The sequence below is a fragment of the Falco rusticolus genome, chromosome 9 (assembly GCF_015220075.1).
Source record: "Falco rusticolus isolate bFalRus1 chromosome 9, bFalRus1.pri, whole genome shotgun sequence".
Lineage (NCBI taxonomy): Eukaryota > Metazoa > Chordata > Aves > Falconiformes > Falconidae > Falco > Falco rusticolus.
This window is the reverse complement of record NC_051195.1, coordinates 35,981,634-36,002,882: the sequence shown is the minus strand read 5'-3', so window position 1 is coordinate 36,002,882 and position 21,249 is coordinate 35,981,634. Positions and strand designations below refer to the sequence as shown.

Here is a 21,249-nt window from a genome sequence, read left to right as displayed (position 1 = left end):
TAAAAAAAAAAATTCCTTCATATGATCTTCTCTCATACTATTCACTGCTAGTTATGTTCTGGGAGTTTCCAAGAGAGTTTGTATATTTTTGTTATTTGGAAACCAGTTCCAAAAACAGGAGCGGTAGCACTTCAGCAGCATTAAATATCCTGACAGGCCCTGACAATCAGAGTGAATGTATTGTAAATGTCTACAGCAATCAGGTCAGATCAAAAAAAAAAAATATTATATATATGTATGTGTGTGTGTTTGATGTGTATATATATGTGTACCTATTATATATGTGTATATATATATACACACATGCATTTAATCCCAAGTGGTTTACTGCATTCTTATTAATCAGCACTGAACTGTAAAAACATATTGTTAGTAAGTGCATTTGTAGAAAGTATATTTAACTATTAAACAGCTTTTGTCTGTTTTCTAAAAAATATATATTAATATGACTATTAGTGTCAAATTGAATTTGTAGACAGTCACTGAGGGAAATGACTGCAAAAAAATACACAGGCACAATCTTAATGCAGAAAGGTCAATGCCGTAGTATTATAGGGTGCTATAGAGTTCTTATGTGTTTACATTTGGTCTTCCTTGCATTCATTTTACTTTGCCTTCAAGATTTTGGGGTCGCTTTTGTTCTCTTGTTTTTCTTGTTTAAAAAAAAAAAAAAAAAAAACACTGTTTATATAAGACCTCCAAGGTTTCTTTAAGATTGAGGCAATTTAAGGAAAAGGTAATTTAAAGAAATATGTATTTGAGGATGCCATACATACACTATAATTTCCAGAAAATGGTATGAAGACAGGCAAGTTACTTTTTCTTTTTCTACTTCAAATTATGTAAGGTAACATTGATCATTTTCTTGTCATTTAAGTCTACAGTTTATCACAATATGGCAATTAATACTTTCAAAAAGATGATAAATTCTAAGCCAAAGCAAAAATGATGATTTGGAAGCAAATCACATCACCCATTTGGCAGTAGAGATTGTGGTTTAGCAATGCCCAAATGCTGCTTATATATTTAATGTTCAAGAATATTAAATGCAAAACAAAGACAAAAGTGTGAATAAATCAGAATGTCATCTTTATACTATTAAAGAATTTTAGAAAATAATGACATTATCTAAATTAATCCTCTACCTCTAACAACAGCTTCTACAGTGTTAATGATGTGTTATAATATGAACATGAAGCATATATATTACAGATGTTTAAGTATAATTTAAAGTGACCTATATATTTAATATATAGTAAACATATAATATATAGTTACTTTTAGGAAGCCAGAAATAACTATTACATGATATTTTCAAATCAATTTCAATATTCCTGAATGACTAAGGAGTTTCTGACTAGAAATTCAGAAAGTATATCTACAATATTTACTTATCATATTTGTTTCCTGTGTCGTTGACAGACATTGTCACAGAATTCTACCTCCTCCTTGAACAAGTGAATGCTGAGCCTTCAAAAAAATAAGCGATGCATGGGAGAGCAATCATTAGAAACCAAACACAGAGGCATGGCAATTTCCAGACTCCTAGCTTCTTTCTTGTCCTGCTGGTCTTTAAAACCACATTTTTGCCCATCTGACCATTTCAATATCTCAATCTACCCAATATGCTGTTCTGATAAGTTCTTTTCCTGCCTAAAAGAACCTTTCTTTATCACATCCCTGCATGGCAAAGTCTATCAGATTCGTGCCTTATTGCCCAGCATTGTTCCATCATAACCATATCTGGCCTCTTTCTATGTCCTTTTTAATATCTAGGATATCAACCCCATCTAACCTGCACCATCTTTTATTCAACTTTATTAAAAAAGATACCAAGCCAAGAGATACAGAAATATCTACTAAGAACAGAATACATAAAAGAGTACAGGTCATTGGAAACAATACGAAGATCAATACACACATTCGCTTTTCTCTGGTCCCTTTCCTATGAAGATCTCCAATCTCCATCAGTCCATTATAGCACATAATCTCATGAATTTCTTGGAGGAGAGATGGCACTTCTTTATGAAATGTTAAATAAGTGGAAATACACTTTAGTGTCTGTCACAACAATACTGTATCTGCCGACATTTCCAGTCTTGGCTGACTCACCTCGAATCTGCCATTTAAAAAGAAAACTTAAGAGGAATGGCTGTAAAAAAAAGGAAAGAAAAGTTGACTAAAAGGACATTATAGCCTCACAGCAGCGTGCTGTGAAGTATTTTATAGCAGGCGTCCTGGTCTGTCAGTCTGATCCATTCAGACTGTTTCTGCTGGGTTTCATAGGCAAGCTACAGAGTACTACCGTGAAAAGCAGTGCCTGGTCCTGTGTGAGTACAGTGCAGAACAGAGACTTTAGCTCCATGTGTAATCCCAGTGACTTCCCATAGGGTAATTCACAGGGTAAAGCATTTCTCAAATGCACAAAAACTCAACTTAAACAATGACAGAATGAGAGGTGGAGGGAAGTTTTTGCTACTACAAGAGTTCTGGTGATATAACTTGCAATGGATAAGAAAATTCTTGCATCCCAGCTGGGATTGACTGGGAAAGATAAAGACTACACTCCTCCAAATGCTACTTTATCATATCCCAGGCTACGTACCTCAACAACTCAATCCGTCTATAAAGAGGCTGTAAAACAGCAGCTTTAGTTGGACTTCTAATCAGAAGTAATTGATCTCCGATATTTTGTAAGCATCACTGTAGATGGTTGAACTAGTTATTGCTAGAATTACCAGAGATATATGCATTACACTAGGGATAAATTATTTTATGGGAAAGGTGGCGCTTTCTTTGTTTGATATGCCAAGGGTGACAAACCTCTCTAAATATTTTTTTTTAATTAATATGTTTCAAAGTATTACAAAACTTAGCACCTTTTCTGTAGGTATTCTGAGGAGACTAAGACATGTCTTTTTGATTTTTAAAAGCTTTCCATGAAAAATTTGGTATGTATTCAGAAAAAAACAAACAAAAAAAAAAACAAGAAAAGAAAAAAAAAAACCCAACAAAATAACCCTAAACACACAGAAACAAATACTGGCTACTGAAAAATGAAATGGAGTAATAAAAAAAAGGTAAACTGTCACAGTGAAGTCCTAAAAAAAAAAAAAAACCACAAACCCACAAACCACAAAAACCTGATCACCTGAAATGTGCTACTTCCAATGGACCATGCTAAACAAAATAGCCACTGAAAAACCTGGGATCTGATTATTATTTACTATTTTTAAATAAATACTCAAGTAAAAATAATATTTTCTTGCTAGCAGTGAGCCCCACAGACATGCTTATGATCAAAGACTTTAACTATTTATGTGACCAACCACTTGCCCATGTGATAGCAAATAATAATAAAAAAGAATAATAAAAAAAGAATAAAGTGCTGTAACAGAATGCTTTACTGCATCCCTAGGACTTATAAAACTGGTAGATTAAGAGCAAAAAAATCAGGATTACAGAGTACTGAAATTTACTAAACGAGGACCTTTTTTGACATCAGAGAGAAATAAAGAAAACCCAGGAGGCATACAAAATTCCTGTTTAGTAATCCGAACATACGGTAGAGGTGGGATATTACTGATGCAGAGATTGTGTGGGAACAGTTATGCATAATCCCCTCACAAGTCTCTATTTCACCAGCCTTGAGCATTTCTATTTTCTATCCATCATTTTCTGACTGTCTGTTGGTTTCCTTCTTAACTCAAGCCTGCACAGGATAATAGGCTACAATTACATTAACCGCCTTTCATCTCAGTTTGAATTAAATTTCATGCATGCCAGCATGAAAATCTGTCCCAAGTCATTTTGCTTAAGTCAAAGAATAATAAACTTCCTCAGTCCAATAATTTAGCCAGAGGTTTTAATATTGTGAAATATTCAGATTTTTCTTTTTTAACTGAGAAATAATATGAAAATCGGTACATAAGAAAAAATCAGTTCCAATATTTGTCAGTAATACTGATATATAAAAATTCTGCATTCTAAGAGTGATTTTAAAATTATTTCAAACACAATCCTATCTTCAATTGTTCTCATGTTCCTAAGGTCTTTTTTCTCATTTGTTTTCAGATCGAGGTTTTAATTTATGAAAAAATAATGCTATAATTTGTAACATTACCCACAAATCAGATACACAAAATATTTTAATGTCACTTGAAACACAATTCTGGTGACTGAAATGCTCCAAGAGTCAGAAAAACAAAGTATTTTCAGATTTTCCATAAATGAGAGAGAAATTAACTGAGAGCACAGTGGAGAAATGCATTCTGAGGTGAATGCTCTTTTGGGAAGATCAGATCGGAAAAACTCTGAAGAATTCACTTTATGATTATTTTAAGTTTGCAGAGCATCCTAATGCCTTATAGCAAACATTTCACTCCTGGATCAAATCTAAAGGTTTAATTTTAAAATTCTCCAGTGACCATCACGAGACAGGCTTAAAAAAATGGCATCTTCTGTACTACACTTTTCAGTTTTCCATCTTCTTTCTCTCACCTTTTTTTCTGTTGTTGTTCTCTTTTGGACTTTTATTTTTTAAGAAAATATAACTTAAAAGACCCTGTGACTTCAAAGCTCTACTTCCAAAGCGGCTTTGGAGAAGTGTCTTAAGCACCACATCTTTTTTTAAGTGGCAGAATATTTTATAAGCAATCTTGGATTCATTTAATTGTTTACTGTCAAGAAGAATGAGCACACATGCAAAAGACAAAATGTCAAATTCACATAAACTATCCATAAGAAATACACAAGAATTATAGTGAAATACTGTGTTTAAAGAACAAAAAGTGCAGGTGTTCCTGACTTTTATTCCTACACCACCCCCGCCCCCCCAAGAAAGATATCATTTCCATATCATCGGGGAGTGGGGGTGGGATCAAGAGTTCCAAAACCAGGAAAATTCTTAGTTTTCGTCAACTCCAGTTGGTAAGTACAACCTATGAAATGGGGTTGGGGGCAATTACCATATGACCTATCAGCCACAATAGAAGGAAATGTTGTTAATTGGCCTTGGATTCTTGAAGAAAGCATTATAGTTTTCTGCAGGAATATTAAGGAACATTCTTGACTTCTAGCTATGACTGGAATTTGTAGAAGAAAATACAAAAATGTTACATGGTAGTTTTCATTACAGTGTGTTAATAGAATGTATTACAATCTACTATCTTGTGAACAGGCAGAAAATTGGACACAAGATACTATTTAAAAACACATAAAGCTGGATCTATCTGGTGTCTAGCTCAATATATCCAGTATAGAGGAAGAAGATGTATCTGACTAATATTATAGGTTGTAGTATTCAATGTTTCTTTTCTGTTCCTAGGCCTGCATTTAACTGGAATAATTAAATTTTAATTTTGTATTATGTTTATAACAAACCTACGTTAGTCACCATTTCTTTCATTCTTTTTTCCCCAGTTAAAGAACTGCCATTTGCTGAACATTCACTGTAATTTATTTTAAGGTCAGTACTTAAATGACACCTGTGTTGCCGAAAATTTCATATGATGCAAACATAATAAAGACAGAGTCAAGAGATTTCTAGGTTGCAGAAATTAAGTGTCAAAGGTAAAAGCTGAGGACAGGTATAGAGTATACATGTGTTCAAATATTTCAGTTAAAAGAATCAACATCCTGTGGCATAACAACGAAGTCTCAAAACAACTTGCAATGTTACCATAACTAACTGTGCAAATACATTCAAGAACACCGAGTAGATGAAGAAAAACAGACAGATACAATTCTGCAAAATCGAGCACGGGGAAAGCTCTAATCAAAGCTTACAAAGGGTGAATGTCAAAATATTTATTAAATCATGTAGTTAACTATTTTTTCCAAAAAAGCAACTTTTTTTCAAAAAAGCAAGAACAAAACCAACAAACTAATCGTATAGGAAAGGTTACATTAAAGTCAATGACAAAAAGGCAGGAGCATTAGGAAAAAAACATAATGAAGTTTTATCCTTTTTCTACCCTAAAAGAAGAGTTGGAAAATGCATTCGATTACATGTGGTTTAAATACAACAGAAAAAAGGTGAAAAAATCCTCAAGTACCATTCAACAATAAATGCATTTTCTCTGGAAAAAAAAAATTTAATGTCTCCACCAAAGAATGGATTTACAGAATTCTGACTTCTGAATCTTAGACGTATTTTACTTTTATGTATGTGGATGGCACTGAGCAGCAGTAAAGTTGTTCATCTGTTTAGATGTGCTGTTACCTCTTGTTTTATTCATAAATATAGAGGCGGCAATCTTTCTGTTCAACATGAAGGATTGATTTAGAGAGAAAAAGAGAGAGAGAGATTTCTTACAATCATCATTTGTCACCTTCAATGTTACCTTACCCCAAAAAAACCTTACCTTTACCAAGTCCATAAACCAACAAATAATAATAAAGGGAAGGGAAATGGATGAATGAAACAAAGGACCACTAGTGGATGGGAAGAACTTTTGAGGACTAGTTTTGTGAAACTCTTGCTGCTATTCTGTACATGACAGTTTACAATTAGATTCCCAAGAACAAGAGAACATAAAAGTAAATCATATGTTCCCCAATTCGCACCAAATCGGGGAAACATCCCCCTCTTAACCTAAAATAACAAGGTGTTACCAGGTATTTAAATATTTATCTGAATCAGGGCCCAAATCTGTGATTGTCAAGACTATACGTAAGAAAGGATAAAATAACCTAAAGGAGAACAGGATTAGTAAGTAATTTTGAAGCATCTGTTAAAAGTAATTGCTGCCCTCATCTCCTTTTGGATCTTGTAAGAACTCATTTCCTGGTGGTGGTGTTGTTTTTTTTTTAAAGTTAAACCTTCTTTATGAAATCTGATTTATTAAATCTCTTTTAGTATATCTGACTGTTCCTCTACCCTTTAATTCTAATCACTTCTTTGTGAGCAGCCCAACAACTTTTCTTCCAGGACAGTGTGCCACTTTGGACACGCTTCTTATGTTACTTTGGCAATCTCCCTGCTCTCCCTTTGGCCTCCTGCTGTAATTTAGTAGTCCTAAATTTATCATCGCTCTGTGTAACAGTGAATGAAAGAAAAGCATTGTAGCAGGTCACATTTTCAGATCTGATTATAAGTGTGCTTTGATTCCAAGTCAGACTGCTGTCACTATTTAAAACAGGATTTCTAGCTAAGTATTTACTTTGACTTCTAGTGCTTTGTTCTTTTTTTAAATTGCTGAAAAATTCCTTTTCTTAAAATATAAAAATAATAGATGGAGATGGAGAACTAAAGCTGTAAATCAATCCTTCTGAAGTGATAATCTAATAAACCACTCAGGCTTCAGTGTTGAAGTTTAGGATATCATCAGGGCTCTTGGATTGATTTATGCCTTTGTAATCAAACTTCCCAGCCCCATTATCTAGTAAGCTAGATAAAGAATACCATTTACTTTCCAATACATCCGCCACCAAAAAAAAAAAAAGGAAAAAAAAAATAGAGCTCAAAGCATGCAAAGGTTATGCAGCTTAATTTATATTTTATACTTTCTAAAGGTGATTCTTCAGTACAAAAGAAGAAATGAATAAAGGAACATTTCTAATATTGAGACATTATTATTTTTCAGCTGGTGAGTACAGACAGGAAAGGTCCTATGCTGTTTGGTTTTGCCCTATCAGTTATCATTCCCTGAAAATACCTTGCATATGATAAGCTTGCTTTTGGTGTCAAATGTTGTGAGTCTATATTATAAACAATAAAATATTACAGATATTTTTCAGTAATACTGTTTATTTTAACTTACTGTCTCTTCATATTTTGTTTATTTTATGTCATTCGCACGATAATCCAGGCTAAGAATGAAAGGGCAAACAAAAAGGATGTTTATGTAAGCACAGAGTCAGCCTGCACAACTCAAGTAGTCTAGCTCCAGATTCTTAAACAGGAGTGAAGCAAATATTCCTCTTAAATAGACAAATCTGCTGCAAGGAAGAACAACAATATGGGTAATCACATTTAAATACAGAATAGGTCTTTAACCCCATTTCTGAAACAACATAGTTTTTATAGCCCCCTATTTTTCTTCATGTTAATTGTTAAACTGCAATTCAAACTGTAGACATGGGACACAGTTTAGTGATGGACTTGCCAGTCCTGGGTTAACGGTTGGACTCAATGATCTCAAATGTCTTTTCCAACCTAAATGATTCTATGATTCTATGGAACATCTACTGTTTTCTAAGCAGCTCTTTAAAACATTGCATGCAGTACCCTTATCTTCAGAACAGAATAAAAACAACCTAATTTTAGTGAGTCCATCATTAATACAGGAGTTTGTGATATAGAAAGCTTTTCTGGCACTGCCTGTGCTTGGGACATGGGGAAGCAGAAGAAGATGTGCTCTTCTGGAGCAGTTGCAGAGATAGAGATGGAAAGAAGATACAATATATAACCTGCATAACTTCCAGATGTCTGCACATACAACGCCAGAAGAATGCAAGTTTGTCATAACTGGAAGGCTCCCCAAATTGAGGGCTCTTTAAGCACGATTTAGCACTCTGTAGTTGATGTGCTTAGTCTATATAATTATCAGAAGCGTCATGAAAAAACAAATGAGAAGTAATGCATTTCTCACTCCCATTTCTTAATACCAAAATATATTTCTTAGTTCTATCTATGCATAATTTTAAACCTCTATGGGCAAACTTCTTTTAACACTTTGAGCAACTACTGAAGAAATTTCAAACTAATAACTGGCAACAAAGTGAAACAAAATGTTTTAACTTCAAAAGCAGAAATATAACTATTGCAGCTAAATTTTCATCTATATGTAAAGGTACACAATTGACTGAAACAGAAAACAGAAAATGAAAACATTATTACTTCTACCAGAGACCATAAAAGAAAAGCAATCTTTCCATCACCAGGAGATTTCTAACAAATAGTGTCACCAATACCCATCTGACGTAGCATTTCCTTATTGCTGTATAAAAACTGTTTTTTCTTCCCCTTTCTTGGTGAATAAAATGAGTAAATATCGCAAGCCAAAGGTGGTAGATATATCTATCAACAGGGTTTTCATCACAACGTAGCTTCATTTCTTTTACTTATTTGTAAGATTTCAAAAACAGATTTAAAAATAAAAACAGGACACAGTATTTTGTGCAAGTTGAGCACTGAACAATCAAGCAACATAAAGGGGCACTATTTTAATTTCAAACTTAGCTATGTGGTGATAGCTGATAGAAAGCTATGAGCTACTGTATTTCCTCTTCCCATCGCTACCTATATACTTCTACTACCTTAATGGCAAATTGATTAAACCAGATGTTTATTTCAACTCTAACAACTCTTGTGCCAATTACTAATTACCATACTAACATCCTATCAGATGTAAATTAGAAGCCCAGATCTACATTGCACAATGGATAATATATTATCAGAGGGTTAAGATGTGAGAATACCAAAACAATTTTCAAGGGCTTTGAAAAGTCACAAACACCTACTTCATTAAATTTGTAATTCATTTCATTAAGACGACTCAAATGTTTGGATTACTATACACATTAGCATTGTACACCGAAAATAAGGAAAATGTGAATGGTCCAGACAGGTCTAACTCAGAAAAGTGTTTTCCCTTGAAATAGAAATTCTCATGCAGAGCCCGTCTCATTTCTGAAGAGAGAACAACAGGCCTGAGCAAACACTTATCAACAATATATTCTTCCTGCTTTAAATATTTCTACATTCAATACAAATTAATCCACACAAATCACGACTGAACAAGGTATAGAAGTATATCCACTGCAGTGTACTGACTTGGATATCATGAGCTAATATTTAAGTTACCTGTCAATTAATAAAATCCTTATCACCTTAAAATCAGTCAATCTCATGTTTCTTTTAAAATGGCAAACAATACAGATTCTATTGAAATATATTATTTTCATTGTAAATTCTCCTTGAACACATTCTCTGCCCAGCTAAAAAAGGAAAACTTGGAGCAAAAGAGGTGTGTGTTACATCAGTTACACTTAGTAAAGAAATACACATTGTGACGGTTAAGTTCCAAGTCGCCTCCTATTAGGTATATATTTTGAATTTTCCACATACTGAAATAGTAATTGAAATAACTATTTTGACAGGCAATATCCTAATGTTTTTATTTTATTTTTAAAAAGGCCTGGGTAGTTCAAGAGACAACTACACTGAAGTAATTCCTATATATACCTCCTACTGGACTAAATTACAGATTTATTTTATAGCTAAAACTGAATTCATTTTAATAAAGTTCAGACTACATTTAACCAAGTATCTCGGATAGAACATGATGAATATTAACAATATACAGACATACTAAGTATAGAACAGGTCCAATAATTGCTTGGTCATTTCTAATTAAAAGGCTTTTTTAGAAAAGTTAAAGGAAAAAAATGCCTATTTTCAGTCATTTAGAAAGAATAAATGGTGTTCAGCATTTACTTAGAATGGACGCTTTGTGCCTCAGTGAATGTTGCCATTTCAGGGAGAAACAGCCTTATGAAAACAAACAAACAAACAAAACACAACACAAAAGGTGTTTTGCGGGACATCAAATAGTATTTAATAAGCTCATCAAAGAATCTTCCCAGTCACAAATCTCCAAAAAAAAGCCAGATTTTACATGAATATGCAAAATTAACTATGTGCAGAAACAGCTGGTGTTCCTTTGAAAACATCTTTCTTTTTTTTTTAAAGATCAGTTTCAAATGAGAAGAAACCACATCATCTATATCAAAACTCAATATACCTGTGGCCCACAACAATTTTTACTTGTTTTGCTCACAACAGGAATTTCTATTACAGAGTATTTAGAGTCTAACAGTACATAATGAAATGCCAGTTCTGCCTATTGAAATCAATGTCTGTGTTTATATCATAATGCTTTTACAATATAACTCTGCTCTCTTTAAACTTCAGCCATCCAGACCTCATTTCTGTTGATAATCATTTAATGAAAATAGATCAATTCTCCTTTCTGTGTAATAACATACCAAAAGAAAACAAAATCTTGCTGGCTCCCCAGTACAGTACCACCCTGAATGACTCGGGGGGGGGAAAAATTCATAAAGGTTTTTTACTAGATTATTTTTAAGTACTTCTACCAGAAAACATTATGTATCTGTTTTATCCTTGGTAGAAACCACAGGAGAAAAGTGAAGCTTTACAAAGCTGATCATAAGCAATTAATGTATCTCCAGATGTAGTAATCAAAATAGTTTGTCAGCATCTGCTACTTAACATCTCCTGTTGGTGCCCATTTGTAAGTAACGATCAGTTGTTCTGCACGGGGGCAAGAAGCAGCTGGTTAATCCAAAGTGCTGGCGGGGAGCAGCAAGCCAACAAGACCCAGAACAGCAGGATGTCTTGGGATGGAGCTGCACCCCAGCACAGCATCTCACCTTGCAATGGAGAAGTTGGATTCCTGGGAAGTCAAGGGAGGGTGAGGGTTTCTTGGTTATATTCACAAAGCTTTCACTCCCCATCAAGTGAAGAGCACGTGCTTACGACTCTGCCACATGAATACTTGGGTACATGGCTCCTAGAATCTGGCAGACATTCTGCCATGTCTCCTGACTGGCTTCTTGTTGTTGCTGTCATCAGTCTCACCATCCAATCATTCTAAGTATTTTTTCCACGCAGTTTTGAAAAGTTTGATTGATTCATCTTATCCTAAATTGAAAACTAATAAAAAGAACCTGCTTATTTATGAAACGCCTGAAAACTGATAGCTTTACACAGCCAAAACTGTATCTGTTTTCTAAAACATACAGTTTTGATTAAGGTGACAACAATACTGCTGTAAGCCTTTCTTTTGCCCTTTTTCCCTTCTTCCCTCTCCCTACAACTGACAAACTGCCTTTGTCTAAGATGCTTATCTGTACTATGAGCAACAGCACAGAGAGGCATGTCAGGAAAATCTTTGGCTCTCCTCCTCAGCTCTTTTCCAGCACAAAGGACCAATAATGATATGTAAATTTTTGATAAGCTATTTTTAAGGCTGATATGTATCTTATATACTAGCCAAGATCTCCTCAGAAAAACAAAAATATTAAAATCACTCGAATAGCACTGATTTCTCAAATGTGTATATATACTGAAGCAGACCAGTGTTTGTGTTTCATGAAGGCAAAAATAATTGTATGTGTAAAATTCTTTGTTCTACATAAAGGGTTCATGAAAAAAATCTACTAGCAACACTTGTTTTCTGGAAGATGCTCCCCTTGAAAATATTTTGTCCTCCATAAAGTTTTGTAGGAGTGTTTACTCTTAAGTCTTTGAAAAAAATTCTCCTTAAATATTCCCCATCCACAAAGGAAATATCACATTCCACCCTTCCGCTCCATAGTTAACTGTCCAAAGCTGACCCCAGTAGCAGCAGTCAACAATAATAATAGTGATGCAGAGGGTTGTTACTATCACATCGCATACATTGAATTTAATCGGTTACAATACGGCAGTATACACCAAAATTTTTAAAAGAGCTCCCTCAAAAATCTGGTTTTGTCAGTCACAACTGTGCTGAATATTATTTTTTTTTTGTGACAGCAGGATAAGTAGCCAGAAAAGCCATCATTTACCTTCTTTTCCTTCTATAAAGACAACCCCTTATCTTTAACCAAAGCAGCAGAAAAGCCCAAACAACTTCATGCTCCACTGGCAATCTGTATTATTTTTTATCCACTGCCTACAGCAAATACTCTAACTTTTAAAAAAATCAAGTGGGTGGTTGGGTTAGGAAGAGGTGGAGGATTAAGTATTGTTGTCGTTGAGATTTAGAAACTTTTTAACTCTTAAAAAAAATCTTCAGGAGTTAATTTTATGGCATCAAGTCTGTAAAGAAAGATTTAACAGACTTCAAAGAGGGACAACTACCTGGGAAGACTTCAGCTTCACTGTCTCCTTAAGAAGGATGCAATGGAACAAGAAAAGCATCAAAACAGAACAGATCAAAGCCTGTGTTATCTCACCAACAAAATGTTAGATGCCCAGTTGCTCAAGCAGAATTCCCAAATCCAGAATGACTACCACAACTGCCCCTACAGCAATCAGGTGGCAATTAGGTGTCTAGGGACACCACAGTTGGAGACCTTCTTAGTTTCCTGTACACTCGCTTAGATGTGTTTTGTATGACTGGGAGTTACAGATCAAAACCATTTACCAGACTGAGATGTGTATACAATTTCTCTGGACAGAAATGGCTGGATCAGAATACTCACCAGGCAGGTGAGACATACAGAACGTCAGGTGGGCAAGCTCTCGTTATCCAAAAAAGAGCTGGAATCTGACAGCAAGTATAATGAAGAGTGAATATTGAACATATAAAATGGTTGGGTCAGGCACACAATGCCTGGCTATATCGAGGCACAGAAGTTCATTAATAAGGAGTAGCAAAAAGTACTCTGCTAGAATAATTCACAGATGTTATCCTATACGTAACAATTTATGATCTGTGAGATAATTATGGCTCCCATGAACAATGACGGTTTGTAATCCAACCACAGCAACATAAAAAGAACAGAATAATTGTATCAACGGTTAACAGAGTTAGCGACCATTATACTCAAGCTGGATGTATTCATGATTTGTGGGGCCCTCAGCATCTTATCTGGACAGAAAGAACAGATTATGGGGGTATTTGGTTCATGCAGATTAGGAGACACAAGTGGCTGGTAGAATTGCATATTGCAAAAAAGCTAGTCTCTGCTGTTGGCAATGTTCTACAAGTTTTTTTTTCTGGAATCTGAACACTTTATGTTGACTGTCTTAAAAGAAATGCTCTGGTTTCCTTTTAAGTCTGCAAAGGAGTGGTGCCAACAGATGCTGTAACTGTGTGCACCTCTCCCACTGGGCTGGTTGCTTTATAAGAGGAGTTATCCATACAGATTATTGGCTTATGTTACTTTTCATAAGCCTCAGCCTCACTAGCTCCTAACGCCAGTTCTAGTCCTGGCCACAGAGGATTCCCAGACACCTTCGCTACACACTCTAAAGGATGCAACACAGTACAGCTCCAATATCATTTCCAACAGCTTGAACTGGCAAAAAAACCCCTCAGTCTGTAAGTCTTTGCAACCTATTGTGACCCTGTCAGAGACTATGGCAAAGCATTGTGCTATGCAGATATATGCAATTCTGCTTTAAAATTAGCCCTAGATGAGGTGTAAAACCAGCCCAAGCCACAAGACCCTTTACTCCCTTCCTTAGTCACACAGGAAGAGCCTCAAAACCTCCCAAACAGTTTCTAAAAATAAGCACAAAATCTAGGGTTATAACCTGGAAAACAAAAAAAGCAGACTCAATAATACAGCAGTTTTATGGTAGTCATAACCTCCCTTCTCCTCCTGTTCCCAACAACTCTCTCATGTGGCACAGGCTCTCCCTATTTCTCTTTTTCCTGTATAAGAGTAAACATTACAGCACTCCCACTCCTAAATGCATCCCACTTCAGACTCAATACATAATTAAAGGCAGAATAACTGTCTTCATCTTATATTTAGCTTTAAATCTTTATGGGTCTATTTCAGACCTAAGAACTTGCAAAGCCGTCTATTCTTGTAAGCTGTGGTACTCTATTATAATAAAAAAATACATAGGAGCTTTACCTGACCTTTAAAGAAACTTTACATCCCTAGACAATTGGGACTATAGCAACTTTCAGCACCAAAAATTACTAGTGCTTTTTATAAAAGAGGCTTACTTTATAACAACTGCATCCTGAGCACTGGAATTCAAAATGGGTCTCACTGCCATGTCACCTGTGAAAGACTTCGGCACAGCCTGCCCTGTTCCACTGCTTCACTGGTACATCTTGCACTAAGCAAAACAGATTATTCAAATGCCAGTCACTGGATGGCATGGCACAGGAGGAACAATTTTTGAAAAAGGGTATTTTGATTAACTTATTTTGAAAGAAAACCCATCATCATATATTCTTCAAATAGGAAACAAAAAATTTATTACTGAATTATATCTATATTTAGCACGCATACTAACTCAAACCACTTGGGCACAAGAGACAGGTAACACTGCTTACATTCCCATTTTACAGCCAGAAGTGTCTGGAAAGTTGTAAAAGAAAGTCTGGTTTGCTCTGCATTTTGTATTTTTGGAGGTGGCCTGGAACAGAAATCATGAATATAAAAAACCTTAGAGAACAGCCGAAGCCCAGCGGTGAGCAGATTCTGCTCTGTTGAGCTTGCCAAACCAAAAGGCATATATGTGCATACAGTCTGTTATGGAAATGCCCCATAGAAGCGAAAAGCAAAACTACTTTATTCTCATGAAAGAGAAACCTTCATGCCCAAACTGTCCCCCATTTTCCAGACAGTTAGTACCGAACTCAGAAAGATAAAAGGTATATTTCATCGGAACAGAACACCTAAGAAAATTACTTGTACTATTTTTAATGCAGCTCTTGGCAAAAGATTGCTTGCTGACATAGTTTTACATTGCGATATCAATATTGCAGTGTTCTCCAGATTTAACACATTCACAACTGACCCACGATAAAGTACCAATGTCCAAAGCTCTTGGCTAAGTGCTCACAGCTGCTCCCCCCTTAGCCACCAACTCATTTCTTCAGTGAGAACACTGCCTTCTAGGAACAGGACAGGACATTCAAACTCCACTTCTCTATTGTTACGAAGTCAGGCAATTTCCTGAATAGAATGTAATGTTTGCAAGTAACAATGCTTACAAAAAGTGTTGTTCACATTTATAGAGAGCCCGCAACTCTGAAAGATCCCAGAGAGCCTCATGAACTTTACATATCCGACACTGTGTATACCAAAGAAGAGAAAGCAAGCCTACTGCAGTGTGAAAAAAGTCAAAAAAAAGGCTGATAGCGACATACAGTACTGCCAAAACCTATATAAAAAAATACTGTGTGAGGTACATTCCGAATCACAAATGGTAGTTTTTAATTAAAATATGAAGAAAAGTGTCCCAAATGTTTCAAGTGCCTTCTGAGTATTTAAGCCATTAGACTGCATTTTGGTCATGTTCTGAAGCTTTGCTAGTAGCCATATTGTTTAAAGGAAAGCTGCAATTTCAGCAAAATGATAGATGCCAGAAACATGAATTAAAGGTGGGAGGAAGTATCTCAAGTCCTTGGTAGATCTGGCAATAATTATTACATCTAGAACAGTAAATTAGTACATTTAAAACATATTTAATATTGAAATGGGGGGTTCATTTTATTGTTCTTAGAACCTAACAATCTACCTCTTCAAGAGCTAGCTGAGGGCTTGAACCGGTCCTTACAGAAGCAAGCTAAAATTTTCAGGTGGTTAAATAAGAACAGAGGTAGTCTCTAAATCCACCTAGATCTACATGCCAGATTTTGCTGGAATTCTCCTTCAAACTTCATATCTAATGGAGTAACATGCACGGGCATGTCAAAGTTCTCTGTTAAATGGAAAAATCAAGGACTGGACTCAGCCTGAACAAGGAGAAAATACTTCATGTCAAGTACAACCACATATGTAAAACTGACAGTGGAATATGACCAAATGACAGAAAACTGGGGGGAAAAAATCTTGAAAAAAGAAAAAAAAAATTAAAGTTTCCTCTAGTATTTTAAAACATTAAATATTATAGTTTTTAACTTCACCTTAGAAATGCACAGATCACCATAGTAACTAGTATTAAATGGATTCTACCCTTTATCAGGATAAAGTTATTCAATAGAAGTTTTTTTATTAAACTTCCAGCAACTAGACTCTCCCTGGGCTGTTTGTCTGTGTGTGTGTGTCTGTGTCTGTGTGCTTGTGTCTCTGATAAAGGAAGTTTTAATACAGTGAATTTGTTACATGATTGCTGTCAATGTTTCCCCTACCAGAAAGCAGTGCTCCGAGAGGAAACAATGAGGAACAGAGTTATTCTGCTATCAGCGAATAAAGCTGCAGTGATATCAACAGAATGGTGGAATTGACTTATAAACCAGCATATCTTTACCTGCCTTTCCATCTCGTAAGAGGAATTATACCATTATGTGGAGGGAAATTATGCAGAAGAGGACAGCTGAATATTCTAAAATCTTATTCTTATGTAAATCAGACTGTCAATGAGTGCTTATTATTTACGCACAGATCCTTATAGTATTATATTAAATAGGTTTTTTTAAGTTTGCATACAGTGAAGATTTTATCAAATATATAGGGTATATTTTTAATAAATAAAATAGTATTTTGTTCACCTTTTCAGAAGAAATAACAGTACAACTAAGAAATTAATAGTCTGAATACTTATAAGAATTAAAACGAGCAAATTATTACTTTTTCATTGCAGAATAACCTGTATTTACACATTTTGTACCCTTCTATTTATCCTTCTTACAATCACATAAAAAGTACTATGAAATGCAATTTTAAAAATACGGATTTTTTTGCCCCCCAGTATTTTATTTCCACCTAGCAGTTTTCTCCATTACAGAACCCCAGTTTTTGCCCAGCTCTTACATGGTTTACGGGTAGTTCTTTTTGTACACACCACAGCAGGTGTTCTCAACATTTCAATGTTTCCCAGATAGGGAAAATCATTATTCTGCTTTATGCCTGGGAACTTAGGTACATTAACATGGTATCTAACCTGCCCATGGTGCAAAGGTACAGTTTCAATACCAACAGGACAGGCTCAATAGCCTAAGATCTGACCAGTGGAAACTACAGGAGAGAATAATCTTTTTCCCCCAAAACACAGCAATGCCTCTAACTGGGAAGTACAGTGCAATAGATGTTACAGTACATCCAGTAGAACCTAACAATTGGAAAATATCACTACGAAACCTTATTCCCATCATGCATTTGTAACCCTGTAATCTTTCAAAATGCTGATAATATCTCCAGATTTACACAGCTTTGCAAGGGATGACAAAAGCTACAGACACACCTCCAGGTGATGGCTGGCTCTTGGAAGAGGCCAGACATACTGAGACTTCTCAAAGAATGATTTAACTACTCAGTTAATTCTATCATTTGCATATTTTTCTTCCTCGAATCCAATAAAATATCTCTCATTTAATATCAAAATTCAAACTTTGAAACTTCCCCTTAGCAAATTCTTTACATTTCCCTAGGCCTATTCCTGAAAAGTTATCTGTTTATATAATCCTACAGATGGTTACTCTGAAACCTACAGGTATTTTAAAAGCTCTGCAGACAAAATTCCACGACAGAATAAAATGAGCAGCTAGGAAATTAAATATTACAGAAAATTAAATAAAATTAACTTAAAGTAATAGTTTTCACCTAAAAATATGGTTTAAGGCAAAATGATTTTCTTGTTACTATTAATGGTGCATTTCATTATTAACATTAAGGGGGGGGGGGAATCTAAGTATTATTATTTGTAACTATTTTTATTGTTTTACAGACTAGTTACTCTGAATAATCAAACCATTCTACTCACTTGCTCCTGATCAGGAGAGTATTACAGGTTTTTACCAACTGAAACTACCAACTTAAAGGTAATAAAATATTTCTTTTTGGAAAAAAATGTTAACATGTGGCATTAAAAAAACGTTTTAAAATAGAATGCAAATGCATGCTCAAAGCTGCCTTAGAACAGTGATTTTGATTTAAGATGTCACTGTGCTTCGTGATATCTAAGAGCACACTTCAGAAATTAATATAATTGATGGCAATACAAAAAAAATATAATAGAAAATAAGAAAAAAATAAATAAGACCATCCATAAACCCACAAATAACTAGCTGTTCTTAAGCTGGGGAGGGAAAAAGAAGAAAAAAAAAAAAGTTGTAAAGTTTCCTTGGTTTCCTAAAAACTCTGTGTCCGAAGTATGGGGTGTACCTCACATGACGAACAGATTTAAAAGGATCAGAAGGAAGGAGGAATAGATGGAGGGAGGGGGAGAGAAAGGCAACACACCACCCTGCAGCTGAGACTTTCTAAACAATAGGATTACTGACAGGAATATAAATCTAACTTTCACACTGAACAGCTAGAGTTTGAAATTTCACAGAAATCCTTATTTTAGAAATCACAGGGTTGTACGTTTGCTGCTGAGATTGCACAACAGCCCAGCGAGTGGCAAAAAAATGAAAATAAAATATCCAGAGCTGTGGAGAACAATATTTCCATTTTGAATCGAGTTCCAGATGATTTATACAGACATAATAAAGTAGTAAATACAAGTAAAGCATTTAGCTGATTTATAGTAATCCTTATCTTCTAGATAATGACTGTATATGTATTTTGACAGTACAACACAATACTTTCAAAACATGTTTTGAGTGTAAGGATCATTTTTACTGAGAAATACTTCTCCGCTTTTGTTAAAAGTAATACAGATTTGATCAAGTTAACATTCTTTGTGTGAAGTTTACAAATTAGATGGCAGATCCAGTCATTCAAGTGTGGCCTACTTTTTGTTTTATATATCTCCTGGTGTTCTAAGGGAAATAATTAAAAAACAACATTGAACTAGAACTTCCATACATGAATGGATCACGCTCCCAAGCCCAACACCAGAGTAAAATGACAAATCCTGATGCCATGTCCTAAAACTCTAAATCTGTGGTCACCAGCTTTCCTGAGGATATCCAGTGATCTTAACTATGAGTTTCTAGTGCTGAAATTTTATTCTGGATACTATTTTAATATATTTGAAGTGTCTGTAACTGGAACTGGTCTCTTTCTCCATGTGCTGTCATGAACAGGATAGTTTACATAGGGGTTTTTTTTAATTATTTTTTGAAAGACCAGAGTTGGGAAAGGTCTTAGAGCAGAAATTCATTTTTTAATGCTAATATTTGTGTCTGTGAACATAACAGATGTGATGTTTGTAATGTGAAACGTGATCACAGCCAAAAATAATTTGAAAATGGCTGCTCTGCAGAGTTTATTTCATGTAAAAGAAACCGTTAGAAATGCCAAATGCTTTAACACCACAGCTTGCCCTGGATAAGCATTCGGTCTATGTAAGAATCTAGGAAGGGGAATGTATTACATATGACAAACCTAGGGATTTTCAGCCTGAAACTGCAATTTTAAGTTTATTCTTGAAAAATCAAAATTCAAATCTCTGTTTCCTCCCCTTTGTCCAGTTGTTGTAACTCTTGACCAGGACTGGAAAACCCACCACCAGAGAAACCTTTTCTCTTCTAGTTCAGTAAATGGGATAAAAGAAGCTTTTATGGCAGACACTCAGGACAGCAGGCTGAGAGGGCTGAACAGCACAACTGACCGTATGAGACAAAAGTTCTAAATCAGAGCAGAGAAAACAAAGAAACAATGCAAGACAAAGGGAAAGCAATAGTAAAATAGTTGTGTGAAATACAGACGGGGAAAAGGTCTAGAAGGGTGCCTTAGGCTGACTAGCAGTTGGTAAAGGATTGGAGTTATGGGCGAAGAAACTGTTTCATGTAGTTCAAGTGTTATGATGTACAGGGGAGTAGATTCCTCTCCCTCCCCCCCTTCTTTGTAAATAGGCAGAATGGCATCAACATATGTCCATAGCACACTGGTAATCAAACCACTCATTAACATCTAGAACTGATTAAGTGTTTGGACACAAGAAAAGGCAAAAACTTCTCAGTGAAGACTTAATTCAGAGTTAAAGGCATTAGCACTCTTCAGCTTTTGTTGTGATAAAAATCCATCATTTGGTCCTAAATCTTGGTTTCCCATCTCATCCTGACCATCTCCAATTAGCTAGCCAAATAGTCCCAGAGGTACCGCTGAACCAGTACACTGACCAGCACAGCCCTTTCTCACCAATATACACATATCCTCTGCATCAGATATTTCTCTACCTTGATTATTTAACAAGAAAAGCATTAAGGGCAGGATTCAGCCCAGTTCATTAAACACATCAAAGGTGAATCTACAAATCCAGTGAAGGAATATGCCCTGTGGCAGTCAGAACATCACCTTCTGGCACCTCTCCCTGCTGGAAAGGAACAAGCTGGTTTTATACCTTTTCCCAGCTCCAACCAACATTGCTAAGACAATTTTGGAGCCAGATACTATTTAACGTAGCTACAATCATGAAAGGAATAAGGTTCCTATTGGGTAATGCAGTGTACAGGATAGAAAGAACTGAAAGAAACATCTTGAAATATAAGACTATAGTTAACTTCAATATGTTATTTCTACTACTTGACAAGTTACACCACTTCATTAGTTCTTTGTTCTTAGTCCTCCTGTTTGTTATCCTCTATCTTAAGTTGCAAGCTCTTCCTCTAAAAGAAAAACACAGTAAGGTATTCCAGTAAAATACTTGCACTT

General features: G+C 35.3%; 1 protein-coding gene across 2 annotated transcripts in view; it reads right to left on the bottom strand.

The window, feature by feature from the left end:
• ATRNL1 (attractin like 1) overlaps positions 1-21,249 on the bottom strand; it is a 525,096-nt gene that overhangs the window by 330,649 nt on the left and 173,198 nt on the right. The gene's annotated exons all lie outside the window — the stretch shown is intronic.